General features: G+C 39.7%; 1 long non-coding RNA gene across 1 annotated transcript; it reads right to left on the bottom strand.

Moving 5' to 3' along the window:
• Nucleotides 1-3,033: 3,033 nt before the first annotated feature.
• LOC108976559 lies at nt 3,034-10,985 on the bottom strand. The gene is made up of 3 exons (XR_001993959.1): nt 10,936-10,985; nt 9,951-10,713; nt 3,034-3,825 (listed from the first exon to the last, which is right to left on the bottom strand). It is a non-coding gene; the product is annotated as an uncharacterized LOC108976559 (long non-coding RNA).
• Between the last annotated feature and the right edge of the window lie 3,392 nt (nt 10,986-14,377).

The raw sequence follows: 14,377 nt of genomic DNA, 5'->3' as shown, positions 1-14,377 counted from the left end.
TGTCTACACATGTTTTTTATAAGATCGATCGAGTTTCTGCAGTGGTAGGGCCTTAGAGTATGCAAAAATCGATTTTAAAAATTCGGCTAAAGACATCCGGAAGATCAAAAATCTTTATATAAGGTTCTTTCAAGGGGACGCTGCAAAAGTAGACCAACAGGGACAGCAAACGACACTATATTTTTATACCCTGAACAAGGTATATTAAGTTTGTCACGACACAAGGAACCGTCGGAGACCCTATAAAGTGTATATATAAATGATCAGTGTGTTGAGCTGAGTTGATTTAGCCATGTCTGTCTGTCCGTCTGTCTGTATATATACGAGCTATTGTTTGAAGTTTTGTAAACGCCATTCTCTCTTAAAGAAGCTGCTCATTTGTCGGAACTGCCGATATCGGACCACTATAGCATATAGCTGCCATACAAACTGAACGGTCGGAATCATGTTCTTGTATGGTAAGCTTTCACATCTGACAATGTACTTTCACAAAAGTTCGTGCAGAATCTCCCTTTTTGTGGATTGGGCAGAGCTCACTTAAATTCCAATCAATGGAACGCTCCATCGTCATCGATTGGGGAATCGGGTTCGCCTTGCATGCATTTCGGGCTCTTTCTTTTTCTGTCTGCAAATTCGTCTCGCTTCCCTCTTCAACTCTCGGTATCTATCCCATCCCGCAGGTGTTGTGGACGATCGTAACGTTGCGAGGTAGGCAACTCTATCCTCTGCGACACGGAACTCCTCGTCATACCAGCTGCTCTTTTGAACTTTTCGAAAACCAATGGTTTCGGTTGCAGCTGTACGTAAGGAGTTTGAAATGCCGTCCCACAGTTCCCCTATACCGAGTTGTTGACGAGTGCTCTCAGAGAGGAGGAGTGCAACCCGAGTAGGAAATCGTTCGGCTGTCTGTTGTGATTGCAGCTTCTCGACGTCGAACCTTCCTTGTGTTTATTGGCGTGTGTTTTTTGCTGCACAGAGGCGGGTGCGAATCGTGGCTGCAACAAGATAGTGGTCCGAGTACATGTTAGAACCTCGGAACGCATGCACATCTAAAACTCTGGAGACGTGTCTTCCGTCTATCACAAAATGATCGATCTGGTTGGTGGTTTTTCGATCCGGAGACAGCCACGTAGCGTGATGTATCTTCTTATGCTGGAATCTAGTACTACAGGTAACCATATTTCGGGCCCCGGCGAAGTCGAGCAGCCTCAACCCATTTGGGGATGTTTCCTCGTTGAGGCTGAATTTACCGTCTGTAGTGCCAAAGATACCTTCTTTGCCCACCCTGGCGTATCGAAGGCAGCTCTCATAAGTGCGCTCCAAGCACTCATAAAAGGCATCTTTGGTCACATCGTCCTTCTCTTCCGTCGGGGCGGGGGCGCAAATCAGCGCTATGTTGAAGAACCTCGCGGATTGTGGCTAGACGTTCATTCACCAGAGTAAATGATAGTACTCGGCGACGGAGTCTCCCTCCCACCACGAATCCCACACGAAACTTGCGCTCCTTTATATGGCCACTYTAGTAAATGCCACAAGGACCTACTTGTTTCTGTCCTTGTGCCGTACATCGCATTTTTTGGACGGCGGTGATATCAGCCTTTATTTTTACGCGGACGTCAACCAGCTGGGCAGCGGCACCTTCCCAATTAAGGGACCGGACATGCCAGGTGTATGCCCTCACTTCGTAGTCCTTATTTCGTTTGCCATGGTCGTCATCAAAAGGGGGGTCTCTCATCCGAGGCTGATTGCTAATTTTCATTGGGATGTTTTTTCGTGGCGGGTCCTAAACCCAGGGCACAACCCTATGAACGTATGTTCTTAGGCTTGGTCAAAGACCAGAAGTCGTGAGCTGCTTGAGACATATCTAAAAGATTCGTTTCTGGCCACTCCCAAGTGAATGGCGATTAGAGAACTTTCCTCACTTGCGTGAACTTCAGTAGTATATTTAGTTTGCCACTATATATGTATAAATGATCAGTGATGAGGGGAGTCTATATAGCTGTGCCCGTCTGCCTGTCAGTATTTCTGTAAACCCTTAGAGTCTCGCAGTTTTTGAGATATCGATCTGAAATTTTGTTTACCGCCTCTTTCGATCTACTATTAGCAAATATCTGGCATACAAACTGAACAATCGGAATCAAGTGTTGTGCGGAATTTTCTTTCATTGTCAACATATCGTCACGAAATTAGGCGTAGAGTGTTTTCAAAGGCATTACTACAATTTCCGAACATAATTCTCAGTATGGCTATAGCTTATAGTTGTTATCCAAAATGGATTTTATTCAAACTTTGATCGTCAGGTGACTTTAAGCGCTTTCTTTACAAACGAATGCAGCGCAATATGCGCCTGCCGCTGACGATTATGAGGCGAAAGTCTTTGTGGCATAAATTTTCACTTATAAAAGCAAAAGTTAATATTTTGAACTTAGCACGTCCCTCGTGGAAAATATATAGCAACCGTAGAAAGCGATGACAACAATAGGCGTATACGACGAACGGCAGGAAGAAAGGCGGCTAATGACTATAAAGTGTGCTAAACACACCCACACCCACGATTCAGCGCTGCGTCGGAATCATAGAAGACGACACGGCACGCTACACCACACCACGACGAAGGGAACCTACTTAAACTTACTATATTGGAACGAGGAGAGTAAGCCAAATGCCGAAATGCCCTAAACAAATACGACTGCGGCGGTGCGCCTTTTGTGCGAATATTTTTATTATGACAAATAGTACGAGCTGCCATCGCCATGTCAGTGCCATTATTCGGGCCGAGAACGGCTGTTCTGTTGCAATTTTATTTTTTGAGCGACAGAAGTAATTGTACAATAGTTTGCAATTATTGCCACATCATATATTATATTATATATATCGCTGACAAGAAGTAAAATATCGTAAGAAAGCTAAATAAGTTAATGATCTATAATATAAGACAGATATCCAGTAGAATCACGAAAAAGGGTTTTCGAATTTGAGAAAAACAAAAAAAAAAAAAAAAAACAACACGGAAATTAACATAATATTGGTGACTCACTATTACTCGTAACAAAACAGAAACTTAGTTTTAGTTTGTACTTTTAAACATTATTCATACATATGTACATATTAATTTATAAGGGATGGTTTCAAGAAGCGGTCGAGACTAGTTTGTTTATTTTATTATGTAATACTGTAGCTCCTGATTTGGATCGTTATTGTTTTCATACCACTTTAACAAGGCATTGATGCATTCAACTGCTTCCGAAAAACTTACTTTCTGTTGTTGCTTATCTTCTCCTATAACTGGTTCTTAAACTTCATTGCCGGGCAATTCGAAATTTTCATCATCTTCCGTATTTTTATCGTCGTCAACACTACCCAACTTGGACAATAACGGTTGTACCTAATGAAGTGTATCATCGGGAGAACTATTGGATCTAATCAATGTGATCGATGGAATTTCGTCTTCGCTGTCGTACTGGTCATCGTCCCACTCACTGTATTATATTTTTCCAAGATTTTATAAGCACGGCTCTTGGCAATTCATCCTATGCCAATTTAATCAGCAATATGGCATTGCGAATTGAATGTCCTTTCAAAATATTCTCAACCGAAACGTTTTCTTGTGCTACAACATTCCGTAAGAGTTTAGTTCGGTATCCTTGCTTACAGAGTTTTATGGGATTTTCATCCATGGGCTGCCAAACAGCTGTCACGTAAGGTGGTAAGAGTATTGCCGCATTGCTTCCATCATCTGTCTGTAATTTGTCAATTGGCTCATGTGCAGTACAGTTGTGAATCAGCAACAAGTGGTAAATTATTTTCAGCAGAAAATTTGTAGAGCTGAAAAATATTTAGGCACCCTTAAAAATTTACAATGATAGAAAAAACAAGTAAGGAAGGGCTGAATTCGGGTGTCACCGAACATTTTATACTCTCGCATGATAAAGTGATAATCGAGATTTCAAGCGTGGTTGTGAACCGATTTCACCCATATTTGGTAAATGTCATCAGGGTGCTAAGAAAATATTATATACCGAATTTCATTCAAATCGGTCGAGTACTTAATGAGATATGGTTTTGGTCCATAAGTGGGCGACACCACGCCCGTTTTCAATTTTTAAAAAAAGCCTGGATGCAGCTTCCTTTTCTTCCGTAAAATTTAGTGTTTCTGACGTTTTTTGTTAGTCGGTTAACGCACTTTTAGTGATTTTCAACATAACCTTTRTATGGGAGGTGGGCGTGGTTATTATCCGATTTCTTYCATTTTTGAACTGTATATGGAAATGCCTAAAAGAAACGACTCTATACAGTTTGGTTGACATAGCTATAGTAATTTTAGAGATATGTACAAAAAAGTTAGTAGGGAGCGGTGCCACCCCCACTTTTCCAAAAAAATTACGTCCAAATATGCCTCTCCCTAATGCGATCTTTTGTGCCAAATTTCACTTTAATATCTTTATTTATGGCTTAGTTATGACACTTTATAGGTTTTCGGTTTCCGCCATTTTGTGGGCGTGGCAGTAGGCCGATTTTGCCCATTTTCGAACTTAACCTTCTTATGGAGCCAAGAAAAACGTGTACCAAGTTTCATCATGGTATCTCAAGTTACAGCTTGCACGGACGGACAGACGGATTTCAACTCTACTCGTCACCCTGATCACTTTGGTATATATAACCCTATATCTGACTCTTTTAGTTTTATGACTTACAAACAACCGTTATGTGAACAAAACTATAATACTCTCTTTAGCAACTTTGTTGCGAGAGTATAAAAATATAATTATTTATTTTTCACTTATTTACTTCTCGTGTAAGTTCGCTCACGTCTACATTACTAAGCTAAAACCTTATATAATATATTTCGTTGTATAGTATTTCTATGTGGGCGCAACAACAATTTATTTATAGCTTTACAAGACGCAAAATGTCGTTGTTGCTATGCGATGTAACTCCTCAGAAGATCTTGTTGTGATCAGTTTTGTTGTTGCAACTAAAACTTATAAAGATACCGGAACACTATAGTATTTTTTACTTCAAAAATGTAATGTCACCCATCAAAGAGTTACGCTGTTGTTGTCTATGAACTCGTGTTTCATTTTTTTTTCCAAAAGACACGTGTACCAAGTTTCATTGCGAAATATCAATTTTTGCTTAAGATACACCTTGCATAGACAGACGGACCGTCAGGCTAACATGCGGATTTTAACTCGTCTCGTCTTAGGGTCGAAAAATTACGTATATGTATATGCGAACGTAAGTTAACAATGATAATTATAGAAATGACCGTGGATATTAAATTGCAAAAATGAAATCTTTGGAAGACGTTTAAAGGGATTATGTTCTATTATTACGGTGAAGCAAACGATGGTTACATAAAACTTTTCGCCGCCAATCTTTGCGATCTCTGCTAAACGAGATCACGTTGATTGCTAAGTTTGTTCTTATTGCAACTCTGTCGTTAGCGGGTGCTGTAAAAGTGTTGTCATTGTCCTCTTGTTGTTGTTGCTGTCATGTCAACATACCTAAACCTGAAGTTTAGTTTGCACCTGATTCGATGATGAGGTTAGCTGATGCCGTATTACGGGACTTAAATACCGTAGCATTGATAGTTGTTGTTGAGCTAAGCTACCCTACCGTTTGTTTACCTTTTTGTTTTGTGGTGCGAAATTTTATTTTTATTATTAATTCTATATATTCTTCTCAGCATACCGCATTAATCGATTGGAAATGATGACAATAGTAATTTAGCAGATTAGTTTTACTTTGTTACATAGATTTTGGTTTTGTTGAGAAGTGGAGCATTGCACGTTGACCTACCAATCGTGGCATTACCGCTATTGTAGTCGTCAGCAACTGCAAGGTCGATGGCGATTGTGACACTATAATTGTAGCTGGAGTCATCATTGTTTTTGTCAAAGCCATTTCTACTCATCCCAGCATCATTGTCATTGCCCGCTTTACTGAATGCTTTCGCTGTCAAGTTGCTGTAACTGAGATGTCATCAACTTGAATGTTTAACAATTTCGCCTCGTTTGCTTTATCGTCACACTTTTTACACACTGTTTTTATCGCAATGGAGAAAGCACAGATCGCAATATTTGAAAATTTTCTTTTCTTTGATTTTGTAGCGTGTTTGTACTATAGGTCTTTGAAATAATAAAAACAAAGATAAGTGACGTAGTAGTAACGTTAAAGTAAATGTCAGCAGACGCTACTTCCAAAAACTAAGTCCACGAAGTGCGCTGCTTCGGTTTTTTTGTTCGATACTTTAGTGATTCGATTTCAGATCTACCGACATATGAGCAGCTTCTAAGGGAAAAAGGACGAGTGCAAACTTTCAGATCGATATCTTAAAAACTGAGAGAGCAGTTTGCGCTTACAGACGGGCAAATAGACTGACTGACTGACTCAGCTCATCGCGCTGTTCACTGATATACACATATATCTTATAGGATCTCCGACGTTTCCTTCAACGTGTTACAATCTTCATAGCAAATTTAAAATGTACTGTCCTGGCTATTAAAAGGCAGAGAAAATGAGCAACAAATATAGTGAAACATGGTAAAAACGGTCGTGGGAATCATAGAAGTATTTTAGAAATGGAAATACATCATATCAACATAGCTTCTGATGCACAGTACATATATGTGTGAAACGAGTTGTTCCTGAATTTAGTGCGGTTGGTAAAAAAACAAAACTCTTTTCAAACTCCTTATGTAGAGCTGCAACCGAAACCATTGGTTTTCAACGTTACGATCGACCACAACACGCGTGGGATGGGATAGATACCGAGAGTTGAAGAGGGAAGCGAGACGCATTTGCAGACAGAAAAGGAAAGAGGCCGAAATGCGTGAGTACGAAGAGCTTGATAAGCTTGCCGACAGGAGTAATGCTCGAAAATTCTACGAAAAAATGCGGCGGCTTACAGAAAGTTTTAAGACCGGAACATACTCTTGCAGATCCCCCAAAGGTGATCTAGTCACCGATGCCCCGAGCATACTTAAATTATGGAGGGAACACTTCTCCAGCCTGCTGAATGGCAGTGAACGCACAACGTCAGGAGAAGGCGAACCCGATACCCCAATCCATGACGATGGAGCAGACGTTCCATTGCCCGACCAGGAAGAAGTTCGAATAGCAATTACCCGCCTGAATAACAACAACAACACAGCGGCGGGGGCCGATGGATTGCCGGCCGAGCTATTTAAACACGGCGGCGAAGAACTGATAACGAGCATGCATCAGTTTCTTTGCAAACTATGGTCGGACGAAAGCATTCCCACAGATTGGAATTTAAGTGTGCTATGCCCAATCCTCAAAAAGGAGACCCCACAATCTGCGCCAACTACCGTGGGATAAGCCTCCTCAACATCGCATATAAGGTTCTGTCGAGCGTATTGCGTGAAAGATTAAARCCCACCGTCAMYAAACTGATTGGACCTTATCAGTGTGGCTTCAGACCTGGAAAATTAACAACCGACCAGATATTCACCATGCGCCAAATCTTGGAAAARACTCGTGAAAGGAGAATCGACACTCACCACCTCTTCGTCGATTTCAAAGCTACTTTCGACAGCACGAAAAAGAGCTGCCTTTATGCCGCGATGTCTGAATTTGGTATCCCTGCAAAACTAATACGGCTATGTAAACTGACGTTGAGCAGCACCAAAAGCTCCGTCAGAATTAGGAAGGATCTCTCCGAGCCGTTCGATACCAAACGAGGTTTCAGACAAGGCGATTCCTTATCGTGCGACTTTTTCAACCTGCTTCTGGAGAAAATAGTTCGAGCTGCAGAACTAAATAGAGAAGGTACCATCTTCTATAAGAGTGTGCAGCTGCTGGCGTATGCCGATGATATTGATATCATCGGCCTCAACACCCGCGCCATTAGTACTGCTTTCTCCAGACTGGACAAGGACGCAACACAAATGGGTCTGGCAGTGAACGAGGGCAAGACGAAATATCTCCTGTCATAAAACAAACAGTCGTCGCACTCGCGACTTGGCACTCACGTCGCTGTTGACAGTCAAGACAGCTTTGAAGTTGTAAATAATTTCGTAATATCTTGGAACCAGCGTAAGCACCACCAACAATGTCAGCCTAGAAATCCAACGCAGGATAACTCTTACCAACAGGTGCTACTTCGGACTGAGTAGGCAATTGAGAAGCAATGTCCTCTCTCGACAAACAAAAACCAAWCTCTATAAGTCACTCATAATTTCCGTCCTGCTATATGATGCAGAGGCTTGGACGATGTCAACAACGGATGAGTCGACGTTGCGAGTTTTCGAGAGAAAAGTTCTGCGAAAGATTTATGGTCCTGTGCGCGTTGGCCACTGCGAATATCGCATTCGATGGAACGATGAGCTGTACGAGATATACGACGACATTGGCATAGTTCAGCGAATTAAAAGACAGCGGCTGCGCTGGCTAGGTCATGTTGTCCGAATGGACGAAAACACTCCAACTCTGAAAGTATTCGACGCAGTACCCGCCGGGGGAAGCAGAGGAAGAGGAAGACCTCCACTCCGTTGGAAGGACCAGGTGGAGAAGGACCTGGCTTCACTTGGAATATCTAATTGGCGCCACGTAGCCAAAAGAAGAAACGACTGGCGCGCGGTTGTTAACTCGGCTATAATCGCGTAAGCGGTGACTACGATAATCAAGGATAAGAAGGAAAAAATCAAAAATCAGCCACCATCAAAGTAAAATGTAAATACTATCTCAAACTTTTACCTAAATTGTCACTCGCTTGGCTGGGTTAAGAAATAAACAATTAATTAAATGGTGATATAAATGTAGATGTAGGACTGGGTATGACTGTTCGCTCATTTTCCCATTTAATTTTGGAAAACTTGTAATGTTATCTGCGCATGTTTACATAGGACTATTTTCATACTCTTGCAACATGTTGCTACAGTGTATAGTAGTTTTGTTCATCTAACGGTTGTTTGTGTCAAATAAAACTAATGAAGTTAGATGTAAGGTAGTATAGATATAAATAATCAGGATGACGAGACGAGCCAAACGTGGAGGACGAGTTCGTAGAGCGTAATCGGAAAGTAAGGAAGTACTAAGTTCAGGTGCAACCGAACATTTTATACTTTGCGACTTGCAAAAATCAAAAACTTTAAGGTGTAAAACCAATCATATAGAGTAAAGTCATCCGGATGTTCGAAAACCTTGACTAATGGGGGCTAAGCCAAGTTTTCGCTCGAATTTAACTATTTTATTCACAAAGATACATTGTTATGTGTAAAACGCGCTGTCGCATTTTCATTGGGATAACTCACATATTGCGGTATAAAGTCACCTGGAGTTCAAAAATCTAAGGGATAAGGGAAGTATTGGTCCGAATCAACCAAACAGACATACCATTGAAAGAGAAGGATTATTCCTTAATTTGAGTTATACATATCACAAATTGCCCGACCATTTCGATTAAAAGTCAAGTCAAGGCTTGAACAGTTTTTGTTGGATTTAAACAATTTTTGATCATAAGGTTGCGCACGCTAACATATTATTCGTGCGAAGTTTTGTCCCGTGATATTAATTGCTTCTTGGTTTGTGAACTGGAAAGTAAAAACAATTTTGCTATATGGGAAGTAGGCGTGGTTATTGTCCGATTTCACTGTGTGACATAGTAATAAGAACAGAATGTTACGTTCCAAATTTTGTCACGCTCATCGTCAAGTTTTTACTTTGGTCCGTATAGCGTCGTAATTCCATCCCGGTGGCAAATTTTTGCGTTTCTGATCTATGAACTTGAACTTTTATGTACTAAGAAACCTGCATACCAACTCAATTTTTACTCAAGTTAGACAGACAGCCAAAAGATTTCAACTTCATGTCATATATGTATATATGTATATCTGTATATATCGGATATGCAGACCCCTAGTTCCTACAGCGAATATTTTATCAAAAGTAACAGTCAATGTGTAAGATATTTTACAGAAACTCACGTCAAATCCTTTGTTGATAACAGTATGCCTGTTATTAAAAATGGGTTGAATCAGATGACGGCTCCTCTAAATCACCATTTTCCTAATTTTGCAGTTGCACATATGAAATTTTGTAGACCAGTAGGTCTTGGTTTTGATCGAATTGTTTGACGCGCAGGGCATCTTCCAGTATATGGAATAATCATTGAATACTGTAATATTTCAGTTGCTAAATTATTGCAACGGTTTCTTACTAAATCGATCACAGGTTGTATCGGACTTCCTGCCCACGTGTCCTCATAACGTACATTTTTGTAAATTTTATAGCATTTCGTAATGCGATTCTGGGAAGTAATTCTTGAAGTACTAAAATGGTGTTTTCACTACGTTTTGACAACCAGATGCAATGGGTAGATCGTTGCAATCAAATGGAGAACTTTTCCATAGTTGGCGTCTTTTCACTGTATTACTTGTGGACGTGCATGACTGAGTCGTATTTAGTGAAACATTTCTGATAGATGATGGCTGTGCTGCATTTAACAAAATATTAGAAATAATGATTGGCCGTGATGTTTGCGGAGCTGCTACACTTGAATCGTCCTGAGAAATTGCTGATGCAGTCGCAGACGCAGTTGCATTCTCATTATCATCTTCATCACTTGCTGGAGATTCTGGGAAAATGTTGAATGGTACCCAAATATCGTCACTGAAATCTGCATCAGAACCGTCTAAGAGCTCTAATGCAGCTTGAACGTCGTTATCAATATTCAAATCAAAGTATTTCCTGTAAAAAAAAATGTAAGATAGCACAGACGTGAGTTTACATTAAGAAAACATGCTGTGCCTATATAGCACAATTGTGATATGTCAACTTTACTAACACCTAGCTGCCTGAAAATGTTAAACAATTCAACAATGTGACAAGATCGAACACACTTACTATTTATCAACAAAATTCAGTACTTCTGATTTAAATTTATGTAAAACAAAATAAATAAATACTCACTATGTGGCCGCATGTTTACACTTATCGGATGACGTTCTCAAACAGCTGACTCTTTTGTTTCTTTTGTGCAGTTTTTTAGTTTTCTTTTGTTTAGAGTCAGACCACAAGAGAACGCACAATCATTACATATCGGTAACAAAGCTATAAAATAATATTTGAAAGTCATTGAAGGCAAAAAACAGCAGATCTCGCAATTGATTAAGCTAGGTCTGAAAGGGGTATGTGGGCTGTTAATGGTATGTGGTATTGCCAGAACTAGATTCGTACACTGGAGAGCGAAGGAATCAAATGGAATTTAAAATTGCGTTTTATAGCAAGTAGTGCGATTTATTTCATTGGCCCATCGTCGTAAGTTAACCCCGGCTCTTATAAAGCCCTCTCGTCCCTTCTCTGGTGTAGAAGTTTAAGTCTCTGGCGTACTTGTTTGTTGATTAGCGCGCTTTTAGTAGTTTTTCACATAGCTATTATATGGCCGGGCTATATACGCATTTCATCAATTTTTACGAATTGGAAGGAGTGCTTAAGGCCAGGTTCCTCTAAAAACGTAATTTTTTTAATACGTTTTATTTTTATTACAAAACATTTTGAGTAATCAATTCTTTTTACATATATAATATTAAATTACTTGAAATTTTTTTTTTCAAAATGGCGGTCCTGAAAATGGCTGCTGAAACTCATCCGATCCGTAGATGGATGACATCATTTGTTGGAAAAGAATTATCTGAAAGCAAACGCCAAAACGGTTTCATGTTCTTTATCGAATTAGCTATGGCCTCAAGCAGAATGAAACATTTTCAATAAAAAAAAAATGGCGGACTTTTGACTTTTTTTAACCCTTTTTTCACTTTTAATTGTTTATAACTTTTTTAAATAATAATGAATATTTCTGGTTCTGCTTAAGGCCATAGCCAGACATCTAAAGAGTAAAATGCGGTTCGGTTCATATCGATAAGTGCAACAGTTTTGAAATGAAAGTGCCATCCATTCGAAAAAACGTGGTTCGGAGAATAATCAGTTTAAACCAAAGGCACGGAGTAGCTGCCGCAACCGAAGGCGTTCGAGCGGCCGGATTACCCGCAGCGCTCCTTACTCTTCTAACCTGCTTCTCGGTCTTGCTGACCTTCGGGACTATATCTATACTATTTCCACGAGTATACAGTAGCAATTTATGAAAAAAAAAAGAAAAAAAATGTTTCGATTTTTTCAAAAAGAGGAACCGGGCCTTAAGGAATTTGTCCTGAATGAATTTCGACATTAAAGCTTAAGTGACTTAGGAGATATATACATTGAAACAATTAGAGGGCGGGCGTTTTCGAGTAATGGCGGTTTTTGGGCATGGAATAAGAATATTACGCCGAACTACAACACCAAACTTCGAATGGTGCCAGTTTATATGCGTACCAAGTTCCATTAAGATAACGAGATGACCACCTATTCCGATTTTTTCACTGAATAGACATTGTTGAGACATTGTGACATCTTTAAAAAGTCATTATTTAGGGAGTTAGCCAATGAGGAAAGTCAAAAGTCAATGAGGAAAGCCATTATTAATGACTTTTTGGTTGCTGAATCGGAGGATGTTGGTGAGGACAATCTCCGGTTCCGACAAGATGGCACTGCGGGCTATACACCCACCGAAATAATGAATTCTTTGGCTTAGCCTCAAAAATTTTACATCGCAGGATTAGTTTTTTGTGGGGTCGTGTTTACGGAGATTCTTATTGACATCCCAGTTCGCAGTGAATAAAACATAGCAGACCTAGCTCTGAGTGTACACTAAGACCGTGGAGAGTTGATTCTACACCGTTCGCAGCAAGTCGTTCTGAAATATGGAACAACGTGGCGCATTTTACGTCGAGATCTTAAATTGAAAAAAGTACAAAATACAGCTTGTGGCAGAACTGAAGCCGCCTGACCTTCTCAAGCAACATCGCTTCCTTTAATGATCTCTTAAAAGGTTCCAAGAAGATCCGACGTTTACGAGTTAAATTTTATTCAGCGATAAGTCCCATTTCTGGATAAATGAGTATGTAAACCTGCAAAATGGAGGCACTTGGCATGAGTATCAACCTGAAGAGATTCAAGAGATGCCATTTCATTAAGAAAAAACAACGATTTGTCGTGGTATGATGGCCGATGAAATCATCGGTCTATACCTGGCGACCGTTATTATAACCGACCATTTGATGCTTGAAATCTTTGGGATGTTTGGAACAAAACATCACGAGTGCCATTTGCCAATTACCAGTCGCAATACTCGAACGAGTCATTGAAAATTGAACTCAATGAATGGACCATCAGAGACGTAGCCGTGCCCAACATTTGATAGAAATAATCTTCAACAAATTAATGCCAAATAATGTTCTTTCAAAAATAAAATTTGATTCTGTGTTTCTATGTATGTCAAGAAATAATGTCATAATACCATTCCAGGTACACTACCAACATTTTTTAAGTGCATTTGTTTTCATAAAATTAATAGATTGTCGTTCTACCGAGTAACGAACTATCAATTTGACATTCATAATTTTATCGTTACTCGGTAAGATCGCATCAGCTGTTTGTTTGTTTTTTAATGGAAAAATAAATTTGGTGCTCGCGAAAAATTTTGCAAAGGTAAGTAATTTTTCAACAAATCTTTACTTTTTACTGCATTAGATTCGGGATATTGAATTAAGTTCGGCTGCAACCGAAAATTTTATACTATTGCAACTTGCGAGAATTAAAGACAGGGGAATATTTAAACAGTAAAAAGTTTAAAAAGTTGAGTACTGAACGAATAAAGTGGATTTTAAAATTGTGCTATATGGAAGTGTCATATCGTGACATAAGAATATTAGAAGAATGCCACGTACTAAATTTTATCGTAATCGGTTAGTCGGATCCCCGAAAAGTGGGCGGTTCCACGCCCATTCTCATCTTTTCTCATCGGCTCCCATAAAGCTCTTCCAGACCATCTCGTTGCTAAAACTGAAAGTCTCTGGCATATTTAATTATTGTTTTAGCGTGCTTTTAGTAGTTTTTAACAGTACCGGTTTAACAGTATGGCGAGTGAGGGGCGTTATCCTCCGATTGCATCCATTTTCGCACTATTGGTAGAAGTTCTTATGAGATTTGTACTCAGCAAATTTCATTGTTATAGATTAAGTGGCTTCAGCCTTAAAAAAAAAATTTCCCACAGATGCCCCTTGCTACTGAGATTCTCTGTACAAAATTACAGCTTAATATCTTAATTGGGTGCTTAGTTATGGCACTTTATGTGTTTTCGGTTTATGGCGATTTATGGGCGTGGCAGTGGCCCGATTGCGCCCATCTATGAACCCAAAATGTTTTTTGTACTAAGGAAACCACAGGCCAAGTTTCATCTAGATATCTCAATTTTTACTCAAGTAACAGTTTGCACGGACGAACGGACAGACAGACAGAAAGTCAACCGGATTTT

This window comes from Bactrocera latifrons, unplaced genomic scaffold, assembly GCF_001853355.1.
Source record: "Bactrocera latifrons isolate USDA-ARS-PBARC rearing strain unplaced genomic scaffold, ASM185335v1 scaffold_78, whole genome shotgun sequence".
NCBI lineage: Eukaryota > Metazoa > Arthropoda > Insecta > Diptera > Tephritidae > Bactrocera > Bactrocera latifrons.
The sequence above is the reverse complement of the archived record's forward strand: the minus strand, read 5'-3'. Positions and strand labels throughout refer to the sequence as shown.